Source organism: Typopeltis vanoorti, chromosome 6 (assembly GCF_054136105.1).
Source record: "Typopeltis vanoorti isolate ZY-2024b chromosome 6, IOZ_Tvanoo_1.0, whole genome shotgun sequence".
NCBI classification, from domain to species: Eukaryota; Metazoa; Arthropoda; class Arachnida; order Uropygi; family Thelyphonidae; genus Typopeltis; species Typopeltis vanoorti.
Genome location: NC_143554.1, coordinates 68,274,483 through 68,284,393, shown reverse-complemented (window position 1 = coordinate 68,284,393; position 9,911 = coordinate 68,274,483).

The following is a 9,911-nucleotide window of genomic DNA, read 5'->3' as shown; positions in this document are numbered from 1 at the left end:
ATACAATCTCTGCACAGTTTTCAAGTTCCACTAAAAGCTTGCTGCCCTTATACATTCTACTAATGATCAGCTCCCTCCTCCTCCTCCTCTCTCTCTCTTTGCCTTTATATACTCCAGGCACAGAGAGAGTTGTCCTAATATGGACAGACAGGAAGATCAGCCAAGAAGATTCAGCATGGCCCTGCAGACCAGGCTTTAGATACAACTGATATAATCAGTTTGAAAATCCCACCATGCTCCATTGTAGTAAATTTAGAAGAGAAAGACTATTTTTGGAATCTGCAGCTTTACTCAGAAATCAGCCTAATTTAAATAAAAATGCTGGTATTATCCCAGAATATGGGAAAGTTTACATCCTAGGCTTTCATCAGAGAGTACCACACCTAGTGAAGACTCTAGTCTTTCATTCACATGTTTCACTTAGTTTTGTGTTGCCTTTGTGTGTGTGTGTGGGTGGGTGGGTGTTTGTTAAAGTCTCATATTGTACTCCCTGACAATGTCTCAGTGACTGAGCAAAATATTGGAAGAATTGAATATTATTTTTAATCCTTTCTCAGTGCTGTTTCACTCCATTAAGCCTCTAACATGAGTTTCTTCCAGCACTTAAGCCTTAACACAAATTGTGGGAAATACAGGGTGACCCATAAGACATGAAACATGCTGTAGAATCTTGGCAAAACAAGTGCATCAATTCTAACATCACCAGATTTTTTTTGTTAGTTACAAAAAACCATATCACATAAATGCTTCCCATTTTCAGTTTCACAAAAACAAGTCTTTTCTACAAAATGTTCTATGACTTATGGACACCCTGTAGTAGTTCTTCACACCTTCTGCACATACTTATTTTTTATAATTAATTAATGATCTCTTGTTTAAAGTTATTTGGTAAGGAGCTTTATGTAATTTAGGACCTGTCACTCTATATCATGTTCTTGCATTTTCATTGTTGAATCTTCCAGTTGCTATTTTTGTTTCATTTGAAAGTCATACTTTCATCATGTTTTGGTTGTTTTAATATAGTCTTAAAATAAATTTTAAATTTATTTTAAGAATATATTAAAACAACCAGAATTTTAGTTGCCAAATATTTTGACCTGTGACTAACAGATCATCTTCAGTGGTAAGCTAGTATGAACAGTGAATTAAAAAAAAAAAAATAGTATCAATTGCATGATGGCATAATGAGAGCAATAAGATGTGGGTAAGATGTAATAAAATATGTTGAGGGCAAAAGAATAAACTAATACTGTTCATGGTTGATAAAAATGACTTCCAGATTTTTGGTCAGGAGAAACAGTCTTTCCATTTTAAATTAGAGCAGAGGAGTAGGGCTTCAGCACCTTCGAAATATACAGTTCAACATTAAAAGCATTATCTATAAAAAAATATGACCATCGTTATGGTTGATTTTTCATATTATTACTTGTTTGAAATTATCAATTAGTTTATTTAAAATTATGATCTGTTTTATTTGATTTCAGTTGAGAAAAAATTAAAATTGTTTCACAGTTTCAACATTTCACATTTTTATTCAAATCCCAAAAACATTAATTTTTAGTACAAGTACCAATCGTTTTACTTATCTTACTTTTGCCAATCATGAAAATGATTGGTACAAGTAAGATATTCAAATAGAGGGTATTATAGATCCATCCCCAAACCATGCTTTTTTAGTACAAGTAAGTATACCAATCGTTTTACTTATCTTACTTTTGCCGATCATGAAAATGATTGGTACAAGTAAGATATTCAAATAGAGGTGAGAACTGGGAATATAATTTGCATTGTCTGAGTTGTTTTGTTTGCACTATGTAAAAGATGCTTAGATTAGATTTCACTAGCCTTGCAGTTTTTTTTTTAACTGTTGGTTATTATCTGAGACTAGGCAGAAATGTTTACAGGGCAAAAATTCTCTTTTTAACCATAAGTATAGAGCAGAGGTTTCAATTTGGCATGAGATATTGAAATTGCATAAATAAGGCATGGAAATTATGGATCCCTCTATATTTTATAGCCAAATACAGAGTACCATCTTTTGAGTAGTGCAAACGAAGGCAACTCAGATGCTAAAGCTAAGTTGAATGCCTTTACACAAACTCACCTGTTTCCACCCTAATTGCTTAAGTTTTCCTGAATTTGCACTTCAGCATGCATGCATGGTGAACAAAGCTCTCGCTAGACACCTAAACCATTTAGATTCAGTCCATCAGCATTATACAAATCCTTCTTTCTATCAAACACAGGCCACAGATCCACGAATCCTACACCATTCCTTTTGCACAACCTATGTATTGATTCATTAGCTATCAACGCCTGCCTCCTCAGTTCACCTCTATCATAGCTTGGCAGGAGACTTACCTTTTTGCTCTTCAGTTTTGCCTCTTCTAATAATAATAATTTTTTTTTCCCTTTTTTCAGCAGCACTTATTTAATTGGACTTACACTTTTAATTAATCAACTATTAATTTTTTTTTTCTACTCTTATTCAAGTATACTGATTTTGCAGTTCTTGCAGTTGCATTCAGTGGTTAGCAATCAGTTCTTAAGTCCGAAATATTTTGTGCAAAAGGAGTTTAAAAAAATATTTTTTAACTCCTTATGGAAAGGAAAAAAGTTTTAATAAAACCATATCATTAAAATACTCAGGAGACTACAACTCTCTATCTATATGCTACGTCTCTCAAAAATAAAAACATACTACAACTCTCTATCTCTGTTTATGGAGAGAGTTGTAGTCTAGTTTATCTGGTTTTAGTTTAGTTTATCTGTAGTCTAGTACTATCTGGTTTTTAACCACACATAAAACAATCACAGAATTTGCACTAATTACAGTCAGTAACACAAGTGTTGGGATTTTAAGGCTACAAGGTGGTGATGATGGAATTCCCCCCCCCCCCCCCCCAAAAAAGCCTTGGTTCATTGACAACTTGAGTTCACTGTTAGTGAAGGACAGAGATTGGCTGTCTATCTGTATTCAAAAAGTTAGTTAGTGCCTTCTCCCTTGGGGGAATAAAAGCCATTAGAGGATTTTTTTTGACGCAATTTGACATAGTCATTGGCTTCTTACATAAAAGTAGTTTGATCATAGAGATAATGTGCAACAGTATATGCAGTTCAGGAAAAAAATAAATAAATAATAGCATTATGGGATACCAGAATTTTTGACAAAACAGTAGTTTTTGCTTCCAGGCTATACATAGTTTCAAATGTGGCACTGGCCACATTTGAAATTGTCACCAGTAATTTATTGCCACATGTGGCAATCAAATGCTGGTGACAATCAGGAAGGAACATGTAGAAAACCAAATCTTGTGATTAGTTATTTCTGTATATTTCCAGCACTTAAACAGTGGACAGAATTTTGGCTTTGACATAAAAGTAAGGATTGCTTACACAAGATGTCTCAAAGTAGCTTATTGCACATGTTTGAGAATTATACAGAATGGTGCAAATGATATATAAAAATTCTTTGAAAATGAAGCTAAAAATTAGGCTGTGAGGATACCAGATAATGCAATATCTGGTATCCTCTACTTCTTGTATGCATTCACATGCATGGGATCTTACTTTAATATTGACTGTGGAAGTATTTGTGATCTGGCTTGGTTGACTAGATGAATTGTGTCTTCACACTTCAACCAACAGCCTGTATATTCAAATCCCACTATCGACATAGATATTTGTGAATGTCTTTAGGGGGAAGGTGAATTTAATCACCCAGTGTGAGACCAGCATCCTACTTAGAGGTGGCTTTCAAAAATTCGGTTTGTTGAACAGGGTTTCCAGATTATATCAAATCTTTAGCCCACCCCCAGTACTAAAATACCAGATATTGTATATATTAGTACTTACAGCTTTTTCTGGGTGGGGTTTACGTAAAAATAAGTTTGGCACGTTAAATTAAAGATACCAAGTAATTATATACTTGGTTTAATCCTTTATCAAAGTGTAAGCAAAACAAGTTTGCACCTGAACTATTTTCAGGACTGGGACAACTATGCATAGCATTATAACATGTCTGCAAGGAGATGTGCTTTGCATTATGAGATACTAAGGCAAGTGATGTGAAATCATTAGTTTCTTTATATGAGTTGCCCCAGTCTTGAAAATAGTTCAAGTGCAAACTTGTTTACTTACACCTGGAAAAAGGATTAAACCAAGTATATAATTTCTTGGTATCTTTAATTTATAGTATAGGTTATACTATACTATAAATTAAAAAGTGGAAAAACTTCAAAATTTGGCATGTATCTAATATCAAAGTATCTGGCAAAGTTGCTTAAAAAAATTTTGAAGACAAATAATTTCTTTTGTAAAAAATAATCTTCTCTTCATTAGCTTATAATTAATGAAATATTAATGAGTTCCGGTGGCATTTCTTTTCTTATAATAATCAGGCTAATATTTTAATTCACTATAAGCAAGAATGTTGTGCTTAATTTATATTTATTTTTGCAGGTACTCTCAGTGTTTTTATAATATTTATTTTTGCAGGTACTCTCAGTGTTTTTATAATAAAGAAAGATTGTAAGACTGCACTTCAAAATGTTTCATTAATAAACACACTTTAGTAATGATTGTTAAAGCATATTAATGGCTCGATTAACCTCACAGAATATTATCTCTTAGCCTCTAAAACTTATGCAAAAGCTTCAACCATACAATCTCAGGCCACTCAACCCATAAATTACATAAACATTTAACCTAAGACTTTGCGACGTCATTTCTTTTAAAAATAGTCTTTTAAAAATTGTATTCAAGACTTCCTTAGTTTTTTTTTTTTTTGTAATAAAGAAAGATTCTAAGACTGCACTTTAAAATATGTTTCATTAATAAATGCAGTTTAGTAATGACTATTAAAGCCATATTAATGGTTTAATTAAACTATTATTGAATATTGTCTCTTAGCCTCTAAACTCTACATCATTTTAGAGTTCCCTTAGCCTCACTTTGTACACCTTAAAAGTTATCTTAAATTTCACCCTCCCATCAATTTTTTTTAAAAAAGGTGCATTTTAATAAAATGCTGCAAACACTCCAACCTCACTAAACCTATTTTGATGTGGACGATTTTCTTCATTTGGCTAAATGACCCACTCACCAACCAAAGGGATCCTTAACATTTCAGTTTTTCAGGATATTCACCAACACTCATTCCCTTGCAGCAATGTAGTATTATTAAAACATTATCTAAAAGTGGGAGAACTAACCAATTTGATCAAATCTTCATTATCTTCAAACTTGACCACATCCATGATACATTTTACTTTTACATTTTAATGGTTCTCCCACATCAATTCCAAAACTCTGCATCCTTCCTAGATCTAGATCTAGCTCTCAAATCCTTGGTATGTTTCATCATATACTGACTGTCTGAGGCAATTATGCCTTAGTAATTGCATAAATTCCATTTCCTTCCAACTTATGTTCCCATAGCTAAAATCTCCATGATTACTTGCCCCCCACTCATCAACAAACCATTAAGCTTTGCTGATGCATCTTATCTGCATCATTCTTTACATCCCCTGTCTATAGTAGCAACCAACTGCATATTTTGTCCTGTTGGCCTTTATCTTACACCAGATGACCTTGAATGCACTGTTTCACAATGCACTGACCAACCCTTTGTTGCAGTTCATCAGCTATCATCAGTAACACTCCTCCCCCATTCTTTTCTCTCGATCCTCCCTGAAGATACTATACCCTTCGCATTCTATCCCACTAACAATATCATCTTCTGTCAGCCATATCTCACTAATACCAATAACCTTTGGCCAAAAGGAACCAAACCAATGCCCAAAACTCCTTCCCCTTGTTCTGAATGCCAGTGGTATTAGTGTACATAAAGCACAATATCACCCTTAAGCCCAATACAATCCTTATGCTTTATACTAACCATCTCATTCTGGTTTGTTACCAACAGTACTAACTTAGGCATTATTTGTATGTCTTTTCATCTATCAAACACACTCCACACATCCACAAACACCACATAATTCCTCCTGTGTTTAGAGTGCTTTCAAATAGTGAGCGAGTCTATTGCCACAGTATGACAGAGTCGACTTGATTCATTCACGCTCAGGTCCTCAAGTCAACTGTCATACTGTAGCAACAGACCCAATTACTATTCTAGAGCACTCTAAACACAGGAGCTGCCACTAACAGCTCCCCTGTTTCAAGTGGTGGTGAGCATATCACCCTCAAATATCTGTCCATGTCACTAATATGAATAATCTTTGCCCAAGAGGAACTAACTAATATCAGAAACCCCTTTCCCCTTGTTCTGAATGCTCTTTATGCTTTATATTGCCAGATTTGAATCACTACATTCATATCTATTCCCATTTGCTTTAATTTATATAACTATCTAGTATATTGTCCTTTTGCAAAGTACATCAGTATCAGTGTAGCCATTTTCTTTATGCAGTTCAAATGTTACTTTATTTTAAATAGTAACAAACTACTGTGGCACGATCTGTCCTTTGCAAAACCATTTTATCCCTTATACAGTATCATATTCCTGTTCACCTTCTCAAATTCTGCCCATCACCAGCTTCTTCAATACCTAAACAACCATTCCCAGGATTGGCATATAATTTTCTATGTCTTGGAACCTCCTTTATGCAGTGGAACTATTTTGCTCTCTTTCCACTCCTTAGGCATCTTCCAGAACCAAAGCTTAAATCAAACAGCTTGGTCAGAGGATCTGCCAGTTTCCATGCTCATTCTTGTAATACATGGTTGATATTCCATATAAGCCCATGGCTATATAAGGTTCTGCAATATTGTAACCCAACCCAATTCATCTGCCTCTATTCTTACATGTTATATATCACTGCAGTAATCTTTACCTGGATGAGATATCCTTGTAAAATGATCACTCAGTAACTCGACTATTTTGTTTGCTTCTGTTACTTCAGCACTCATTAAAGTCATCCTTCCATAGTAATTCTATCTCTTACTTGCCACACAGCGAAAGAACTCTGGGATTTCCTTTGGCCTCAAGCTAGTTTCCTCTTATAATTAACCTTCCTTATCATACTGTGAAAACCTCCTTACTTGTGCTTTTTACTTCATCTAACTCCTGCATGATCTATCATTCTGAGCCTGGGTGTACAGTCTGATACTGCTTTCTTCGAACATTCCTTAACCACCTCCCATGCACTGCTAACATTTTCTCCTCAAAATGTTTATGCCATGGCACTCCAAGCTCAATTCCTCAGTTTGTTCATATCATTTGGGTGGAATTTCCACATCCTCTTCCTCTCTTTTAAGACAAGCCTTATAAACTAAAGGAGATATATACAAGCTCATCCAGAGTACATTCATGCCCATGGCAGGATTTAATCCCACTTGGGATTGAATCCTGCCATGCTCATTATCCACTTGGCCAACCAGGCCAGTATTTTCTTAACTGAAAATTTTGCATGTCAGGCAGTATCCCAGATCAACAACATGATTGCTCTCTCCATTTGGAAGCAAGTGACTACCTTCGTTACTGCCAAGTTCTATTATACTCGCTCATTAGATTCAGCATTCTCAGATCTTGAGTCTTCTTCATTACATGTTTTCGAATAAAGTAATTATCTTTTAGCAGCTGTATAAATTCCATTTCCTTGTTTCTGCTCTGACCATTCCTCTCTCCCTTCTATATCCCCCATAGTTGAACAGAGAAAACCTAAATTAAATTACTTAGAGTAAAAACCTTGCCATCTCCATATGTGACAGTTAATTCACCTTAAATTGCTAATTTGCCAGTGCATGTCATCCACTTTTTATCTTGCATCTTCTGGCCTATAGTAGCAAAGAGCTATATATTTCATCTTCAGTCTCTATCTCATACCAGATATCCTTAAATGAACTGCCCTCTGCATCTTTGTCCTCCTGACATACTTATACTCTTTTTTTTTTTATCATCATTCTCTTATCATTAGCAATCCCCCCCTCCATTCCATTCCATCTGCCCTCTCTGAAAATACCATACCCTTTGCATTGTATTCCTATCTATATATCATCTGTCAACCAGATATCAGTAATGCCTATAAATTTTCACCAGATTGAACTAACCAGTGCCAAAAACTTCTCTCCATTATTCCAAATACTTCTGGCATAAGAACCTGGAGAGTAACATTTAGCATAATGTGATCACTCTCCTCTAGGTTGCCTGCACCCACACTCACTTGGGGGACCTTCCCCTCAAAACATCAGTTTCCTTGACTCTGTACTCTCAATGAACAGCACTTTCTCAAGACAAATTCCATTCAAATTCCAATCATCAGCCTTATATAAATCATTTCATCTGTCAAACTCTACAGCATTCCTCCTGTATAACCTGGGCATGGACTTATTTGCATGGTTCTTGTTCTCAACTTGCCTCTGTCTTACCATTGCAGTAGACCCGCAATCTTTACTCTTCGTATTTGCTTATGCCAACAACTCTTTCGTATCTTCTTGCATGCATGCCACATTTGCAGATCATTTGTACCTGTCAAAATAATTCTCTTTCACTTTTGGTTCCTCCATGTTAAGCATGTTAGTAATGCTGTGAACAGCATCACTAACAAGCTTAATATTTGCTCCAGGGAAACAATTTTGTCACTCTCTTCTGAAACACTCCTCTTATCATGAAGTTTCTATACAAAACTCTTATTATATTACTTACTAAAAGAGCTAAAAGTAATAATGCTGGATCTAATATCTACTTGATTTATATAATATTATATTATATTCCTTTGTTTGCTTTTTTCATATTCTACTTTTTCTAAACATGAGAGGGAAGAAAAACACCGAGAATTTGCTTCTATACCACTTTTTTTTGTGTCCCACTCACAAAAGGTTATATGCAAATCTATCATACACCACTTGTACTGTGGGTGAGCTAAAGATTTTTTTAATTATTATTTTAAATTTATTTTTTACATGGTCCAGAAACTGCTCTAGAAACCAAATGTGGAACATTTTGAAGCTAATGTAGGCCTCTAATAAGCTGGTTGGTGGTCTTACACCAGTCGATGAAATTCATCTCTCACTTTCCAAGTGTTTCTGCATTCATTCTGTCTCATGCTCTGCCCTTTGAAGGACTCAATGTAAGCATGCTCTCATTCAATGTATTCCATGTAATCATTCTCTTCGATTTCCACCATTTCATTCTTACTATGACTAATGTGTGCCATCAGTCACGTCCAACACTTTATTAATAACATTAGTCATCTTGGCAACATTTAAACTCGCATTTTCTTTGCTCTTATTCTTACCCACACTTCTGGTACTCCCTCCCAAACAAGATATAATAATATATTTGTTAAATATATTAATATGTATGCCACATTGCTTCCTCTTGAGGATTCTCTAATACCATTTTGTAACTTGGTATTTCATTTAGCAATTTTTCAAACTGATTATTCCAGCCATCTGTAATAATCACAGTTTGAAAGATTGCTAAAGGAAACTTTAATGGTACTTTGTTCTCTGTTCTCTGTTTTTAAGCTTTTTTGTCACCATTCTGAGATTATCTTCTGTATTGTTACCAAAGTCTTCTTGTGACTTTTCTTTATGTTTACACGTTGCTTTGCTGCAGAAGCAAATATACAGTATACGTCTAAAAACTATTTCTAGAACATGTGCTGCAGCCTTAAGGTACACACCAAACCTCAATAATCATTGTTGTCTCTTCCAAAGATTTAGAAGCTAATCCTCTCAGAATCCCAGTTAATTACCTTTTAGCCATTTATTTTACTCATCAGTTACAGCTTTGTGACTCCACAGAACCTACAGCCCCAATGGGCAAGTTTGTCTTCACATTGTCATAGGGTTCCACTCATATTTTTGTAATTGTGTTCTTTGATTTTCATCACTAAGTGCTTTCCCTACACAATTCTGATTTGTTGCCTGTGCTTCTTGATAATTGT